The 19,183-nt window shown below is 44.9% G+C and overlaps 1 protein-coding gene across 11 annotated transcripts in view; it reads left to right on the top strand.

The window, feature by feature from the left end:
• LOC135202561 (uncharacterized) overlaps window positions 1-19,183 on the top strand; it is a 356,003-nt gene that overhangs the window by 39,345 nt on the left and 297,475 nt on the right. The window lies entirely within an intron of this gene.

The following is a 19,183-nucleotide window of genomic DNA, read 5'->3' as shown; positions in this document are numbered from 1 at the left end:
GAGACAGAATAGGATTTTTGGGAAACTAAATTAAGTAGATGATATACATCTTGGTTCCTGACCTGTTAGCATAGCCGACTTCGTGATTACTGTCACCAAAGTCTGCTTCTGCGTTACTAGAGTTGCAGCGAGGTAGACCTGTAATGCTGGTGCGCTCTAGATGATCTGTCAACGGGGGCGTGACCACAATGTGACTAGACCATATGACCATACTTCTGAGGGCACCGAAGCTAAAACCACCACCTGACCTAACCTATCAAAGTTAGTTCCATAACTTCTAGGCTAAAGAAAAAGGAACGCGCTCTAAAGCGACCAACACTTCAAAGTTAAAAGCACACCTATCCCTTTTCTATAGGCTAGGAATTCGTGTTGCTTCCTGCACCCAATAATATAGCTACGGATATGTATGGTCCTAGCGACTTACGGATCTGAAATGTCGTCTTCACATCCCGTCGGGAGTGTGAAGCGAACACAGAGTTGCTTCGCTAAAGCGTGGCACTCAGGATGTTACTGAGTGTCATGCTCTGTTGAAATGCTTCCGAGGCCGCGCCCTCACCTCTTGAGCATTCATATTAAGAAAAAATCTCAAATCTTTATGCAAACATAATGAATGAGACCTCTTAAAAGAACTCCTTGGCTATAATGCCAGGTGTTCTTGGACATGAACCAGTCTGGTCTTTTTAACGGAACACCGCAGATTGTCGGGAGTGTGAAGCGAACCCAGAGTTGCTTCGCTAAAGCGTGACACTCAGGATGTTACTGAGTGTCATGCTCTGTTTGAAATGCTTCGAGGCCGCGCCCTCACCTCTTGAGCATTGATATTAAGAAAAAATCTCAAATCTTTATGCAAACATAATGAATGAGACCTCTTAAAAGAACTCCTTGGCTATAATGCAGGGTGTTCTTGGACATGAACCAGTTTGGTCTTTTTACGGAACACCGCAGATTGTCCGTTGACCTTGACTTTTCTATAGTTTTATCAAGATAAAACTTGAGAGACCCCGACAGGGCACAGGACTCTCTAATGCCCTTGCCCAATAATTTGTGCCATACCCTTGGTCTCCAAGCCTTCGGGTCAAGGGTTAGACAGGTTTTTTCGTTCTTATCAAGAACGGAAGGCTTAGAGGACAGACCGCATTATGTCCTTTAAAGCCAAAACCTCTGATGATGGCTAAAACCTCACTAACCCTCCTTGCCGTGGCTAGAGCGGTTAGAATATTAGCCTTTCTGGTCACGTGTATTAAGTTCGCAGAAAGAATAGGTTCGAAATGCTTTTGGCATCAGAAACTCAGACTACGTCTAGTTCCATGCCGGAACCTTTGATCCAGAGAATTTCAAGATCTCCACAGACCTCAAGATCGTGAAGCTTTGTTGTTTGACAGAACCGAATCTCTGAGCCTAGAGGCCGTCAACAACATATTTGCATATTCTACAATAGTTAGGACTTCTATCTATCTCATACTTCATACGGAAAGATAGAACCATAACGAAATTCACAGAGGTCGAGGTGGAGGAACAGTCATTTCCCTTCACTATCTCCAGAAACGGCCCCCTCCGATTGAAAACTGAAAATAGGCAGCACTGCTTTGCCTTGGCCAAGAGACTGCCATTAATCTTGAAGATCTTATCGCTTCTCGATAGTCTAACGCCTTCAGACTCAGAGAGGAGAGATATTAGATACTTCACTAAGTGACGATGTTAGATTACACCGATTCTCTCGGGAAGGGTCTTTGGACAATTCTCTGAATTACCTGACCTCTGTGAATCCAACCTCTTAGAGGCCAACATGTGGCGACTAAAGCTAATCCTCTAGGATCATGAATAAGGGAACAACTTAAGAGGAAGCTCCTTCGTCTCAATATTTACGAAAAACTTAACGAAAGGACGCCCTCAGTCTCTCCTCACTTTCGACATACTTCTAAGTGAGGATTACTCAGACGTCAGTAGTTGTTGCCTTCGATCGAGAAGACCCCCACGGATGTGCACTAGTTTAACGAACCTCTTGAGGATCGTTACGTTCCGTGCCCAAGCCCATAACCAATTCTCTCTTCTCGAGCTATGAGAGAGCTGAGAAATTATCCGAGATGATTTGGGCCACTCGATCCAACCTCACCCATTCGAGGAACTGGAGAGCCGACCAATTTGGCTTCCAATTCTTTCAGACAATGTGCCAGAACATCTGTTCTCTGTTCGGATGTCTGGCACCCTCTCGCTATCACCTGAGGTGATCCTCAAGCCGTTGAGAGAAAATTAGAATTACAAGATCTTTGATGTTATTCCAATTTCTTCGTGAGGAAAATTTGTAGAGGTCTGAATTGCTGTTTATTCAGGGAAAACAAGCTTCTCCAGCGAGGAAATGGTCCCCAGCAAACTCATCCATTCCCTCACTCAGCCTGCTTCCTTCCCTAAATAAGGCTGCGCTTTGCATAAGCAGGAGAGCATTATTATAGTGCTATGCCGCGGTAGATTCGTACAGAATGTTACCGTGCGGTAAAACCCGCACCTAACAAGTATAAGAGATATCTTGTTGAAATTTTCTAAGTAAACGGCAGGTATGATCATTCAAGATTACTAGAAATTTCCTCAACCCGAGGCTAAAATCCATGATTGTAGGGCAGGGAGACGGTTTATTAAGCCATTCCCGCAAGGGAGAGAGACGTAACCAACCGCGCATGACACCGAGCTAGCCGGTACTGCGCAGATCACAGTAACAGCAGCCTTGATCATCGTCTCGCACTATGTGCCTGAGTTTGCAGCTACTCCCTTTTACGAAGGGGATAGGTAGAAATTATCGAGCAAAAGGGAACTCTCAAGCAGGCATATAATTTAAACGAAACAAAATTCGCTAAATACAGAAGCTGAGTTGGTGTTGCAGTTCAATTAGAATACTTCTCGTCTAAGTCGCAATCCGTAGAATAACTAGGATATGCGCCTACCCCTCGGACAATTCAACTGCTTAGTAGAATCATGTCGCGAGGTTAATATACGTAGTATATTTATAGTATTCTGAACAACGATCTCCATCCTAAATTCTTTCCTTCAAGAAAACAAAATAAGGATTGGAGATCGACCACCTTCGATCTCTATCAAAAAGAGTGAAGGAGAAGTCTTCCTCGAAGAAAAGCTTCAATGGTGAACAGAATACTATCTGCCTGAGTTGCCAGCTACTCCCTTTACGAAGGAATAGGTATGATATTATCGAGCAAAGGAACTCTCAAGCAGGCCTATTTAAACGAAACAGAATTCGCTAAATACAGAAGCTGAGTTGGTGTTGTTCGTAACAATACCTGAAGAGTTGTTCTTACTCCGAAAACTCTTGGAAGGTTGAAGGGAGTGTCAAATAAATACATTAGAACAACAGTTCTTTCGCTTCTATCCGCAGAGGTAAATACGATATGCGTATATGACTTGACCCATGCGTTAGCAAAATGACGCAAAGATAAAACTACGTAAGTATTGTAGTAATTTGAACATCGAATTCTCTACTACATCTTTCCTCGACGAGGAGAGAGAAAGAAAGGAAACGACTGTCCACGTTCTAATGAACGAGACTTTTAAAAGAACTCCTTGACTCTTTGCCAAGACTCTTTTCCAAGAAAAGGGAGTAATATTCGAATAGAGATCATCAAGAGAGAACCGAGGATCGAAAAAGACCGTTCAATGTTCTTATGATATTGGACAAAAGACTTCCTGGATAGTCTACAAGTCTTTCTCTTAACCCCGGATGAGCCTCTGAAAATGAATGAGAGCTCTTCCGAAATTTGTTAATGAGTTTATCCGCTTAAACGATAAAAACGTTAAAATCTATGTCAATGAGAACTACCCCATTTATGAGGGGGTCCCCCACTTAAATGACAATTGGGAAACGTCCTGACTTGACAAAACTATTAGCACTTTGCTAATAGGGGAAAACCCTTTAACATGACCGAAAGTCACCCAGGAATCCAAGTATATAATCTTCCCGATTCTCAAAGAAATCGATCAACTGTCCAAAAGGAAAAAGATTGAATTGAAGAAAAATTCGGGTATGTCTCTCCGCTAACTCCGAATCCTTTTAAAATTTCTGTAAAGAAATGTCCTCAACAGCAAATAAGACGCCTTCAACAAGTCTTTTCTCTCGCAAAGCGTCCTGCCGAGCTTCCACCGAAGCGTCCTGGCGAATGTCCACAAAGCGTCCTGCTGAGCGTCCTCAAAAGCGTGCTGGAAAGCGTCCTGCTGAGCGTCCTCAAAAGCGTCCTGCCGAGCGTCCTGCTTAGCGTCCTGGAAAGCGTCCTGCTGAGCGTCCTCAAAAAACGTCCTGCTTAGCTACGAGCGTGTCTGAGCAGAGAACACCAAGTCTTCTGAACGACGTTTCAGAGAGGAACTCGTTGAGCGCCTTGATGCATGCGAAAACCGCGTTTTGCGTATGACATTGAATATTTTTAAGGGACGTCCCTTCATGCGAGTCTCCATGGAGAGCCGCACGATGTCCTGAAGTGTGAACACTAAAGGAAGACGTATGGCTTTCGTCTTCCGCAAGGTGCTTGCCGAGCGTCCTGGAGAATGTCTCTACTTATAGGACGTCGAGCACCTCCAAAAGCTTCCTCACGTCTAAATTGCCCTTCTTATGCCGACCAGAGACATAAGTTGTTTGACTGTGCAAAGCAGCTTGCCGGCCGTCAAACTTATCAGCTTGCTTTTTCGAAGTAAAGCGAACGTTACATAACGTATAACGGAGCGCCATGAGGAGAGGAGACGAATATGTCCTTGATTACCAAATTCTTTTGGATGCTAGCGAGGTTGAAACAGCTCTAACTTCATGAGCGTTCACTCGCAGGAGGCTCAAATCACTCTTCTGGCAAGATGAATGAACCTCCTTAATAATATATAAGTGATATATACATGAGCGTTCATATACATGAGCGTTCACTCGCAGGAGCTCAAATCACTCTTCTGGCAAGATGAATGAGCCTCTTTAATAATGTATATGATGTATACATAGCGTTCACTCGCAGAGGCTCAAATCACTCTTCTGGCAAGATGAATGAGCCTCCTTAATAATGTATAAATGATGTATACATGAGCGGGTCACTCGCAGGAGGCTCAAATCACTCTTCTGGAAAGATGAATGAGCCTCCTTAATAATGTATAAATGATATATACATGAGCGTTCACTCGCAGGAGGCTCAAATCACTCTTCTGGCAAGATGAATGAGCCTCCTTAAATGTCCCTTAGAAAAAGAGCCAGTGCATTCTTCTAAAGGGAAAATGTGGTCTCTTTACTCTTTCATCCTCTCGTGACAGAGAGAGGACGTGAAGCGTCCTCTTCTCTCAAGCTTCTTTAGGGGGCGCGAGTCCTTCCGAGAACTCCAACCCCTGTGTGGGGAGGACGCCTCGGAGGACGAGAAGCAATCCTTCAAGATTCGTGCACGTGCACGATCTTTAGGCAAGCCTGGGAAGCGTCAACAGGTTCTGCCAAAGGGACGCCAGATCGGTGGGGAGCCCATAACCCTCTTGCGGCTTTCGACATGCCCTCTCCCTGAGTCATGGGAGTGGCCGACAGAGGTCCATGGCCTAGAGGCATTATGGGGCCGATCTGACGCCCCCTCCACAACACAAGGGGCACTACACTTCAACACTGATTGGAGAGCGAGCACTTTAGTCTAAGATACTTGATGTAATCCTCTAGCAGACACTTCTTCTAGGCCCGTAAGCCATACCACAGGGTTAGGCAAAATAAAATCTACAGGAGGTTAAAAGGTTCATTATTTCTAACTTCTGTTTACTGTGGAGGAAAACTCCTGATTCTAACACGCTCTAAAATGCGTAAATGAATCCTCCTTCTTCCGTAATCAGTCACATATTACACTAATTACCTTATGCAAAGAAAACATGTAAACGTCATATATACTAAGCGAGTGTCTACCGAAAGTTCCGGTAGCCTCACCTTACCGTGCAGACAACAAGTCTGAAACTAGGCTAACTAGCTTCAGACATCAAATGCAATGAAAAAAACACGATAGCATATGCCTAGCCACAAATCCAAGTTAATAATCGAAAGAATAATTTGATAGGGCTACTTAAGTGGCTAATGAAGTTTTTCAAAATCCTAGGCGGAGGTCTGTAAACAGTTGTTTACCGACCGGCGACAGAAAAAAAAACTTATGAATAGGAAAATGGGAATAGTTCCTGATATCCGCCTCCCAGCGGCGTGGGAATGGGTACTAACCACCTGGCCGCCCAGCATGCGTGGTGCCACCCCGAAATTTTTAAATTGCTGTAGGACTTCCAGAAAATACAGCTATATATATATCTGTCAGGTAAGTTTTCATGAACAAAACTAGGAACACTACGTTCTCCTCCAACAGATGATTCATTAACATGTCCGTGAATGCACGGCCGTGGCAGACTTACGAATATGAGTTGGAGAGGAATCCCAAACACTCAAGATCAAAGGAGAATCCTCGAGAATTGAACTCTTAGAAGCATTAGTGAGAGGGGCAGGCAAATACTCCTGCTGCACCAACTTCACCCTCACCACCTTCAACCTCCTGACAAACGCCTTAAGAGATCCTTACGGCGACAAATAGGCCTTGAAGAAGAAGGAGCACTTGTATCATGTGCACGGACAAGGGAGATTGCAACACACTTGCGATGTGCATGGACGGGGAGGTTGCAACACACTTGTGACGTGCACAGAGGGGGGAGGTTGCAACATGCCCGCAATTCGATGCAGAGGACGAAGCAGCCGCTGCAGTTACACAAGGGGAGATACACTAACACTCTTCGAAACACCAACACTCTCAAGAACATGTCCAAATAGTCCTCCCTCGTATGCAAAAAAAGGGCAAAGTCCTTAGCCTTTCAATTTCAAACGCTTGATACACTGACGTGGCGTAGAGGGGGAAGAGAGAGAGGAAGACAGTACTGGTTCCTTAAGCGACCTCTTCGCAGGAGGCGGGGACGAAGCAACGCGTTTCCTTCCAATCCTCCCAACCGACAAGGCAGCCAACAAGTCATCCAAAACAAGAGTCAAACCTGTTAAGCACTGCCTGGCATATAACCTCAGAATGATCTGCAAGAGAAGGCTCCGATGACATGGAAGGGAGATGTAGCGAACTGGGCAGCAGAGATGACATCATAACTGAGAGAGGGAGTGCTCAGATGATGACTGGGAGTGACATCATCGATGGGAGTGACGTCACAAGTGGCGATGATGTCAAGGCTTCCTCTCGGTGTGAAGGGGAATCGGACGCCACTGGCGGAGGAATACACAACGACGGATCCTGTGACGTCATCAACGGGGTTGACGTCACAGCTTCCCTCCAACTCGAAGAAGCAGCAACAGTCACTGGCGGAGCAATACAAGATGGCTGACCTCGGCTACCCATGAGACCGGAGGCCGGGGAGGATGGGGAAGGCCTGGCCAGCCTGAGGAGAGGGGGTAGTGAGCCTCCAAAAAGTGTGCAAGCAACCCCTCCAAGGAAAGGGTACTCCCTAGCCACCCCAGCATCTTCCACTCGCCGCCATCTGGACACCCCTCCGACTCTGGAAGAAATAAGAATGATGAAAAACCTAAAAAGCCTCCCCCTTCCCAGGAATCAAATTAACTCCTGAAGAAGAAGGGGTGACATTACAAACATCAGCCTGGTGGCCTCCCGATACTTCCAGCGACAAATCAATGGAAGAAAAAGAAGGACACACAGGAACAACGTTACTATGGGGGGGTTAATACTGCGGGAGACAAAGCATCGGGAAGAGGGGAAAACCCCCGATGTTCTCTCTTGCTATAAAATGACTTCCACTGTTCTTTAGGCCATGCCCGGCATTCCGTGCGAGGATTCGTTTCCAGGGCCACACACGTTGACGAGGCCGAGAAGGAGCAGAAGCAGCCATAATATCAGCCAAACATATACACACACAAAACACAAGCAAAACAGGCAATGATCCGGGTAAAGGGCAAGAGAGGTTAACATGACTCTTGCCCAGGTGGTCAAAGAAAAGAATGGTGCGTTGTCATAGGTGAATGGTCTTTGACCATTCTTCACCCGACCTACGCATGAGTTGCCAGATATTACAAGATTCCGTTGCTTTCATCTGTTTTTTAACCGGATTTAGCTAGGCGCTAGAAATTATCCTATTGTTTAAAACCAAAGGTTTGTTCAGTTATGAACAATAATGTTTTGTATATTTACTTTTTTATTCTCTTACAACTTTTGTTTAAATAAAGAATTTCAAATTTCGAATGAATTTTTACATGTCGTTTGAATAAAGAACTTTGCATTTTGAATAATTATCATTTCTTATAATTGTCCTTCTGAATGACTTTCATTCTAACAAATTTCCATTAGAATAAATTTTTTCGAATAATTGTTTTTGAATAATTATTTTTGACAATGTTCACATAATCGTTTAAATAGGCTAAATCTTTCTGATATTTTTATGTGATTTTGGCCACCATAATGAAGATGGCATGAGGTTTAAATTTGTAATAAAAGTTTTTTAGCTTTTTAAGTGATTTTGACAAATTTTGATTTCCATGGGAAAGGGTTGGTTAACCTAGTATAATCCCCAGAAATCTAACAATAATGGGGAACCACAATACAGGCAGTCCCCGGGTTACGACGAGGGTTCCGTTCTCGAGACGCGTCATAAGCTGAAAATCGTAGTAAGCTGGAAAATCGTCAAAATCCTCCTAAGAAAACATGTTATTGTTATAATACAATTAAGTTTGTTCATACTTACCTGGCAGATATATATATAGCTGTATTCTCCGAAGTCCGACAGAATTTCAAAATTCGCGGCACACGCAGTGGGCAGCCAGGTGGTGGTACCCATTCCCTGCCGCTGGGAGGCGGATATCAGGAACTATTCCCATTTTCTATTCATATTTTATCAGTGCCACTGTCTCCTGAGGGGAGGTGGGTGGGCACTTTAATTATATATATCTGCCAGTAAGTATGAACAAACTTAATTGTATTATAACAATAACATTTTGTTCATGAAACTTTACCTGACAGATATATATATAGCTGAAATCCCACCTTCGGATGGTGGGAAGAGACAGAATAGGATTTTTTGGGAAACTAAATTAAGTTGATGATATACATCTTGGTTCCTCACCTGTTAGCATAGCCGACTTCGTGATTACTGTCACTAAAGTCTGCTTCTGCGTTACTAGAGTTGCCAGCGAGGTAGAGACCTGTAATGCTGGTGCGCTCTAGATGATCTGTCAACGGGGCGTGACCACAATGTGACTAGACCATATGACCATACTTCTGAGGGCAACGAAGCTAAAAACCACCACCTGACCTAACCTATTAAAGTTAGTTCCAATAACTTCTAGGCTAAAGAAAAGGAACGCGCCTCAAGCGACCAACCCTTCAAAGTTAAAAGCACACCACCCTATCCCTTTTCTATAGGATAGGATTCGTGTTGCTTGCTGCCCCCAATAATATATCTACGGATATGTATGGTCCTAGCGACTTACAGATCTCAAATGTCGTCTTCACATCCCGTCGGGAGTGTGAGCGAACACAGAGTTGCTTCGCTAAAGCGTGGCACTCAGGATGTTACTGAGTGTCATGCTCTGTTGAAATGCTTCTTCCGAGGCCGCGCCCATCACCTCTTGAGCATTCATATTAAGAAAAATCTCAAATCTTTATGCAAACATAATGAATGAGACTTCTTAAAAGAACTCCTTGACTATAATGCCAGGGTGTTCTTGGACATGAACCAGTCTGGTCTTTTACGGAACACCGCAGATTGTCCGTTGACCTCGACTTACTATAGTTTTATTAAGATAAAACTTGAGAGACCCGACAGGGCACAGGACTCTCTAATGCCTTTGCCCAATAATTTGTGCCATACCCTTGGTCTCCAAACCTTCGGGTCAAGGGTTAGACAGGTTTTCGTTCTTATCAAGAACGGAAGGCTTAGAGGACAGACCGCATTATGTCCTTTAAAAGCTAAAACCTCTGATGATAGCTAAAAGCTCACTAACCCTCTTTGCCGTGGCTAGAGCGGTTAGAATGTTAGCCTTTCTGGTCACGTGTATTAAGTTCGCAGAAAGGATAGGTTTCGAAATGCTTTTGGCATCAGAAAACTCAGACTACGTCTAAGTTCCAGCCGGAACCTGCGATCCAGAGAATTTCAAGATCTCCCCAGACCTCAAAAGATCGTGGAAGCTTTGTTGTTTGACAGAACCGAATCTCTGAGCCTAGAGGCCGTCAACAACCTATTTGCATATTCTACAATAGTTAGGACTTCTATCTTATCTCGTACTTCATACGGAAAGATAGAACCATAAAGAAATTCACAGAGGTCGAGTTGGAGGAACAGTCATTTCCCTTCACTATCCAGAAAACGGCCCGCTCCGATTGAACACTGAAAATAGGCAGCACTGCTTTGCCTTGGCCAAGAGACTGCCATTAATCTTGAAGATCTTATCGCTTCTCGATAGTCTGACGCCTTCGACTCAGAGAGGAGAGATATAGATACTTCACTAAGTGACGAAGTTAGATTACACAGATTCTCTCGGGAAGGGTCTTTGGACAATTCTCTGAATTACCTGACCTCTGTGAATCCAACCTCTAGAGGCCAACATGTGGCGACTAAAGCTTATCCTCTAGGATCATGAATAAGGAACATTAATTAAGAGGAAGCTCCTTCGTCTTCAAAATTACGAAAAACTTAACGAAAGGACGCCCTCAGTCTCTCCTCACTTTCGAAATACTTCTAAGTGAGGATTACTCAGACGTCAGTAGTTGTTGCCTTCGATCGAGAAGACCCGCACGGACGGTTTGGGTACTAGTTTAACGAACCTCTTGAGGACCGTTACGTTTCCGTGCCTAAGCCCATAACCAATTCTCCTGTTCTTCGAGCTATGAAGAGCTGAGAAATTATCCGAGATGATTTGGGCCACTCGATCCAAACACACTTCAGAACTGGAGGAGCCGACCAATTTGGCCTTCTCCAATTCTTTCAGACAATGTGCCAGAACATCTGTTCCTCTGTTCGGATGTCTGGCACCCTCTCGCTATCACCCGAGGTGATCCTCAAGCCGTTGAGAGAAAATTAGAATTATTACAAGATCTTTGATGTTATTCCAACTTCTTCGTGAGGAAAAATTGTAGAGGTCTGAATTGCTGTTTATTCAGGGAAAACAAGCTTCTCCAGCGAGGAAATGGTCCCCAGCAAACTCATCCATTCCCTCACTCAGCCTGCTTCCTTCCCTAAATAAGGCTGCACTTTGCATAAGCAGGAGAGCATTATTATAGTGCTATGCCGCGGTAGATTCGTACAGATTCTGTTACCGTGCGGTAAACCCGCACCGAACAAGTATAAGAGTATCTTGTTGAAATTTTTCTAAGTAAACGGAAGGCATGTTCATTCATGATTACTAGAAATTTCCTCAACCCGAGGCTAAAATCCATGATTTGTAGGGCAGAGAGACGCAACCAAACGCGCATGACACCGAGCTAGCCGGTACTGCGTAGATCACATCACAGTAACAGCAAGCCTTGTTCATCGTCTCGCACTATCTGCCTGAGTTGCCAGCTACTCCTTTTACGAAGGGATAGGTATGAAATTATCGAGCAAAAGGAAACTCTCCAGCAGGCATATTTAAACGAAACAAAATTCGCTAAATACAGAATCTGAGTTGGTGTTGTCGTAACAATACCTGAATAGTTATTCTTACTCCGACTCTTGGAAGGTTGAAGGGAGTGTCAAATAAATACATCTATTAACAACAGTTCTTTCGGCTTCTATCCGCAGAGGTAAATACTAAATGCGTATATGACTTGACCCATGCGTTAGCAAAATGACGCAAAGATAAACTACGTAAGTATTGTAGTAATTTGAACATCGAATTCTCTACTACATCTTGCCCTCGACGAGGAAGAGAGAAAGAAAAGGAAAACGACTGTCCACGTTCTAATGAATGAGACTTTTAAAAGAACTCCTTGACTCTTTGCCAAGAAAAGGGAGTAATATTCGAATAGAGATCATCAAGAGAGAACCGAGGATCGAAAAGGACCGTTCAATGTTCTTATGATATTGGACATAAGACTTCCTGGATCTAGTCTACAAGTCTTTTTCTTACTCCCCGGATGAGCCTCTGAAAATGAATGAGAGCTCTTCGAAATTTGTTAATGAGTTATCCGCTTAAACGATAAAAACGTTAAAATCTATGTCAATGAGAACAACCCCATTTATTGAGGGGTGGGGTCCCCCACTTAAATGACAAAACGTTTAGTATCTTGACAATGGGGAAAACGTCCTTACTAGACAAAACTATTAGCACTTTGCTAATAGGGGAAAACCCTTCAACATGACGAAAGTCACCCCGGAATCCGAGTATATAATCTTCCCGATTCTCAGAGAAATCGATGAAGAGGAAAGAGGAATCGAAGAAAAAATTCGGGTATGTCTCTCCGCTAACTCCGAATCCTTTTTAAAATTTCTGCAAAGGAATGTCCTGTGGAGAGTCCTGAAAAAAACCATCCTCTTGACGAGCGTTTATAAAGCGTCAGCGTCCTAAGAAACGTCCTGAACACGCAAATAAAACGCCTTCTACAAGTCTTTTTCTCTCGCAAAGCGTCCTGCCGAGCTTCCACCGAAGCGTCCTGGCGAATGTGCACAAAAGCGTCCCTCAAAAGCGTCCTGGAAAGCGTCCTGCTGAGCGTCCTCAACTGCTGAGCATGCTTAGCTACGAGCGTGTCTGAGCAGAGAACACCAAGTCTTCTGAACGACGTTTCAGAGAGGAACTCGTTGAGCGCCTTGATGCATGCAAGGCCCGCCAAGAGGCGTCCTGGCGAGCGACCTTGCCAACATCTCAATGTTATGACGAACCAGCGTTTTGCGTATGACGTTGAATATTTTTAAGGGACGTCCTCATGCGAGTCTCCATGGAGAGCCGCACGCTGCTCCTGAAGAGTGTGAACACCTAAAGGAAGACGTATGGCTTTCGTCTTCCGCAAGGTGCTTGCCGAAGCGTCCTGGAGAATTTTTTTCTCTGTCTTACTATAGACGTCGAGCACCTCCAAAAGCTTCCTCACTTCTAAATTGCCCTTCTTATGCCGACCAGAGACATAAGTTGTTTGACTGTGCAAGCAGCTTGCCGGCCGTCAAACTTATCAGCTTGCTTTTCGAAGTAAAGCGAACGTTACATAACGTATAGCGGAGCGCCATGAGGAGAGAAGACGAATACTGAGTTGCTCCTCCAAAAGGTGGAATCAAGAATGTCCTTGATTACCAAATTCTTTTGGAATGCTAGCGAGGTTGAAACAGCTCTAACTTCATGAGCGTTCACTCGCAGGAGCTCAAATCACTCTTCTGGCAAGATGAATGAACCTCCTTAATAATACAAGTGATATATACATGAGCGTTCATATACATGAGCGTTCACATCGCAGGAGGCTCAAATCACTCTTCTGGCAAGATGAATGAGCCTCTTTAATAATGTATAAATGATGTATACATGAGCGTTCACTCTCAGGGGCTCAAATCACTCTTCTGGCAAGATGAATGAGCCTCCTTAATAATGTATAAATGAAGTATACATGAGCGGGTCACTCGCAGGAGGCTCAAATCACTCTTCTGGAAAGATGAATGAGCCTCCTTAATAATGTATAAATGATATATACATGAGCGTTCACTCGCAGGAGGCTCAAATCACTCTTCTGGCAAGATGAATGAGCCTCCTTAAATGTCCCTTAGCAAAAATGTTATTGTCATGATACAATAAAGTTTTATGCATACTTACCTGGCAGATATATACTTAGCTATAGACTCCGTCGTCCCCGATAGAAATTCGAATTTCGCGGCACACTCTACAGGTAGGTCAGGTGATCTACGCCCCGCCGCTGGTGGCGGGAATAGGAATCATTCCCGTTTTCTAAGACAGATTTTCTCTTCCACCTGTCTCCTGAGGGGAGGTCTGGTGGGCCATACACCGTATATATCTGCCAGGTAAGTATGCATAAAACTTTATTGTATCATGACAATAACATTTTTATGCATTCAACTTACCTGTCAGATATATACTTAGCTGATTGGCACCTTTGGCGGAGGGTAAGAGACAGCTAATCTACTGAAATAGACAGGAAACAACATATGTTGTAGGTAATAAAATTAAAAACCTTGATTCCTACCTGTGTTAGCGAAAGACTTCATGGCTACTGCCTAGGAGCCCGTATCGCTTCAAGAGCCTCAGAGAGGTAGTGACCTCATGCTAAGAGTTCTTGGTGGTCTGTTTACCGGGGTCTTACCCACTTACGCTTCAGAACCTTAGGATCTTTGTCAATGGGGTCCTATCCACTTACATGACAAAACACCTTGCCTATTGGCATGATCATAGAGCACGACACTAATCCCGATCACCTGATCCTCATTGGGGTTAGTACTACGATTGAAAGGAGTCATCCCCGAACATCCTTTCAAGTAACCCACAACTCAACAACAATATTAAAACTAATTATTAAAAATATTAAAAACAAATTTTAAGGATCAGCGTCTGCTCCATTTCCCAGCATAGTATCCGCGATACTAGGTCCAAGAGCGAAACATTTATCGTATGTTATTCTAACATCCTTTAAATAGTGGATGCAAATACTGATTGCACCTCCAATAAGTTGCTGTTGTTAAAATGTTTCTCATGGACATATTCTTCGTAAAAGAAAGGGAAGTTGCCACAGCCCGGACTTCGTGAGCTTTCACTCTCAGCAGCTTTAAAGAGTTCTCTTGGCAATTCCTATGAGCTTCGGTAATTATATTTCTGACAAAGAATGCCAGTGCGTTCTTTGACATCGGTCTCTTGGGGTTTCTTACCGAACAACCACCAAAGACCTTGTCGACATCCTGAAGCTGTGTCTTCTTTTCTAAATAAAATTTTAAGGTCCTGACTGGGCAAAGGGACCGATCCAACTCTCTTCCTACCAGAGAAGAGAGTCCCTTGACGTTCGAAACTTCTAGGCCAAGGTTTAGAAGGGTTCTCATTCTTCGCTAGGAAAAGATCCTGGAAAGAAATGACAGCCGAGTCTTTTCTAATCCCACCCGAGAGTCCAAAGCATGCAATTTCACTGATCCTCTTAGCAGTTGCTAGAGCCAACAGGAATATGCATTTGCTAGTAAGATCTCTGAATGAGATTTTATCTATAGGTTCGAACCTGTCCGACATCAAGAACTTTAGGACAACGTCCAGGTTTCCAACTCGGGGGAATCGATGATCTCAATTTCTTAGTCTCGAAAGACCTGATGAGATCATGAAGATCCTTATTATTCTCGAGATTCAGCCCTCTGTTTCTAAAAACAGCTGAGAGCATGCTCCCCTATATCCCTTGATAGTTTGATACGGCCAATTTGGATTCTTCTCTTAAGAAGAGAGAAAATCCGCGATTTCGGTTACAGAGGTAGGTTGGAAGAGGACAGCTTCTTCGACCTACACCATCTACGGAAACTTCCCACTTCGATTGGTAGACCCGCAGGGTAGAGGCTGCGTGCGGGGCTCTAGCAATTGAAGTTGCCACTTTCTTTGAAAAGCCTCTCGCTCTGACCAGTCTTTCGATAGTCGAAAGGCAGTCAGGGAGAGACTTTGGATGTTTTTGTGAACCTCTCGAAGTGGGGTTGTCTGAGCAGATCTGTCCTGTCTGGTAGAGAATCTGGGGAAGTCCACCGTCCATTCCAGTACCTCTGTGAACCAGATTCGGGAAAGGCCAAAAGGGAGCAATTAGAGTCATTCTCATTCCTTCCGATGCCACAAATTTTCTTACTACTTCCCCAGCACTTTGAATGGGGGAAAGAGGACGTATGCATCTATGCCTGACCAATCCATGAGGAAGGCATCGATCGCTGTGGCTCTGGGATCTTCTTCTAGCGAGCAGAAGTTGTCTATTTTCCTGGAGAGGAACGTGGCAACAGGTCGATCTGGGGTCTCCCCCAGAGTGACCATATTTGTCTGCAGACTTCTGAGTGGAGCATCCACTCTGTCGAGAGAACCTGGTTCTTTCTGCTCAACCTGTCTGCCCTTAGGTTTTTTACTCCTTGGACAAACCTTGTACGCAGAATAATGCCCCGTTCCTCTGTCCAGGTTAATAGAGCTCTCGCTATTTCGTTCAGAGAGAAAGATGAGTGCCCCTTGATTCCGGATGTAAGCCAGAGCTGTGGTGGTTGTCGGAATTGACTTGAACTACCGCCTCTCTGACTTCCGCTTCGAAGTATTCCAGGGCTAGATGAATTGCCAGGAGTTCCTTCGCATTGATGTCAGAGTAGTTTGTTGTCTGGTTCCAAACACCTGCTACTTCCTTTAGACCCAGTGTTGCTCCCCAACCTGTTTTTTCCGAGGCATCGGAAAACAACACTCGGTGAGGGTTCCGAATCAAGAGGGACACCCCTTCGTTCCTTGTTAATGGGGTTAACCACCACTTAGGTCTGATTTTATCCCCTGTTGGATGGGAAAAACGTCTGACAAGTCTCCTGTCTTTTGCTCCACATCCTCTTTAGATAAAATTGCAGAGGTCTGAGATTTAATCTTCCCAGGGAAATGAACTGCTCTAACGAGGAAAGGGTGCCCAGCAGACTGAGCCATTCCCTCGCCGAGGTCCGTTCTTCCCTAAGAAGTTCGAGATCTTTTCTAAGCCTCGAGTAATTCTGTCTTGAGATGGAAACGCCCGAAAACCCCGAGAATCCATCTGTATCCCCAGATAGACTATGTTTTGTCTGGGGATCAATTGTGATTTCTCGAGGTTCACGAGCAGTCCCAGGAGATTTTGTCAAGTTCAAAGTCTTCTCCAAGTCCTTCAAGCACTGAATTTCCGATTTTGCTCTTATTAGCCAATCGTCCAGATAAAAGGGATATATTTATCCCCTCTAGATGTAGCCATCTCGCAACGTTCATCATTAGCCTCGTGAACACTTGAGGGCCGTTGAAAGGCCGAAGCATAGGGCTCTGAATTGGTATACTTTCCTGCATCATGAATCGGAGATATTTCTTCGATGATGGATGCAGGGGACATGAAAGTATGCATCTTGTAGATCTAAGGAGACCATCAATCTCCTGGACGAAGAGCCGCAAGAACCGATTTTGATGTTTCCATAGAGAACTTTGTGTTCTCCACAAATCGTTTCAATGCGCTCACAATCCAGGACCGGTCTCCACCCTCCCGAGGATTTCGGAACCAGAAAAAGACGTTGTAGAATCCTCGGGAATGCGGATCCCGAACCACTTTCGATGGCCTCCTTTTGCACATCTGTTCTACAGTTGCAATAATGCTCTTTCTTGGCAGGGTCCCTGTATTGGGCTGACAGTTCCCTCGGGTTCGTAGTCAAGGGAGGTCTGTCTCGAAAGGGGATCATATATCCCTTTTGTTACCAACGGAAAGGGACCAAATTTCTGCCTGTCTCCGAGCCCATTCTTCGGAAAATTTCCGAAGTCTGGCTCTACGGTGCTTGAAGGACTGTTGTCTCATTTAGCTCTCTTGATAGGTCTGAAGGAAGGCCTACCTCTCTTCTGCACTCCTCTCTTCTTAAAAGAGGGTCTGGCCGAGGTACTTCCTCGAAAGGGCTGTTGAGGAGCCCGAGTCTCTCTCTTAATAGGACCCAAAGTCCTCGATTTTCTTTGCAGATTGGGCCAAGAGATCTTGTGTGGGCCTTTTCTGTCAAGAATGAGAAATATCTTTTACAAGATTTGAAGGAAACAATTGGTCCGACAGAGGAGCATACAGAAGAAGATGACCTCTGAGTAGGAGTAACTGCTTTCGTCAGAAAAGAGCTAAATAAGACTCTCTTCTTCAGAATACCAGTTCCAAACAGAGAGGCCACCTCTCCTGATCCATCCTGAACCGCCTTGTCCATACAGGAAAGAACACTATGAAGGACTTCTGGACTAAGAGATTCCCTCCTCTTGTGTCTTTTTGGCCAACACCCCAAGGGACCAGTCTAAGAAGTTAAAAACTTCTAAGACATTAAACAATCCCTTGAGGAGATGGTCCATCTCAGAAGTCCCCCATGTGATCTTTGCTGATGACAAGGCTTGTCTCCTAGACGAATCTACCAGATTCGAAAAATCTGCTTCGGCAGTGGACGGGAGAGCTAGACCCCGTGGTTTGCCCGTCTCGTACCAAATTCCCTTCTTTCCCTGATAGTCTGGAAGGAGGGCAGGTAAAGACTGTCTTCCCCGCCTTCTCCTTGGATTCCAACCAATTTCCTACGAATCGGAGAGCCTTGTTCATGGAAATGGTTGGCTTCATTTTAATAAAAGATGATTGTTTCGGGACCTTCGTGCTTGTAAACAAGGACCTTGGAGAAGAGGAGCAGTAGGGTTCTTAAAGAGTCCCCAAACTCTTGAAGAAAGAGGGCTGCCAGCGTCTTGTAATCTGACAAACCCGGAGCCGAGTGATCTTCAGAGTCCGAAATCTCTTCCAAATCCAATCCCGAAGAGGATTGTTTATTTCCAGTAGGAGACTGGCCTCTTGCAACATCCACCCCACTCTCGCAAGAACGCCGACCGCCTGTGCGATAACTTGCGTCCCTACGAGAGATAGGTTGATCCTGCAAAACGACCTTATCCTTCTCCTGGCAAGAGCGATGGCCGCTTGTGCGACACTTTCTCTCCTGTCAGACGAAGGATGTCCTCTTCCTATCACTTTCTCCGGAACCACCTATGTCCTGACAAGGATACGGCCGCGTTGTGCGACAACTAGAGTCCTTGTCAGGTAAAGGTTTATCCTTCCGAAAGCTAAACAAATCCTCTTGGCTTAATTGTCTTTTGGAAAGAAGTCCGTCTCTTATTTGTCACTTGTGGCTCATTGCGCCGGGTTGGCGCTCGTGTTCCTTGCGCCAAGCTGGCGCTTCTGGCGCATTTTTTCGGCAGGGTGGCGCTTCCGGCGCTTCTGGCGCATCCGGCGCTTCTGGCGCATCCGGCGCCTCTGGCGCCATTTCGGCATGGTGGCGCTTCTGGCGCTTCTGGCGCATCTGCGCTTCTGGCGCATTTCGCCAGGCTGGCTCTTCTGGCGCATATGGCGCATCTGGCGCTTCTGGCTCTTCTGACTCGTATGGAGTCTCAAACTCATCTGGCGCATCTGGCGCATTGCGCCAGGTTGGCGTTTTTGGCGCAATTCTTCATACTCCTCCGAGTATAAGCCGAAACTTCCGTTTCTTCTTTCTTTCCCTTCGTCTTCTTTATAGGAAGGAAAGAGTCCTTTCT

This window comes from Macrobrachium nipponense, chromosome 30 (assembly GCF_015104395.2).
Source record: "Macrobrachium nipponense isolate FS-2020 chromosome 30, ASM1510439v2, whole genome shotgun sequence".
NCBI classification, from domain to species: Eukaryota; Metazoa; Arthropoda; class Malacostraca; order Decapoda; family Palaemonidae; genus Macrobrachium; species Macrobrachium nipponense.
The sequence above is the reverse complement of the archived record's forward strand: the minus strand, read 5'-3'. Positions and strand labels throughout refer to the sequence as shown.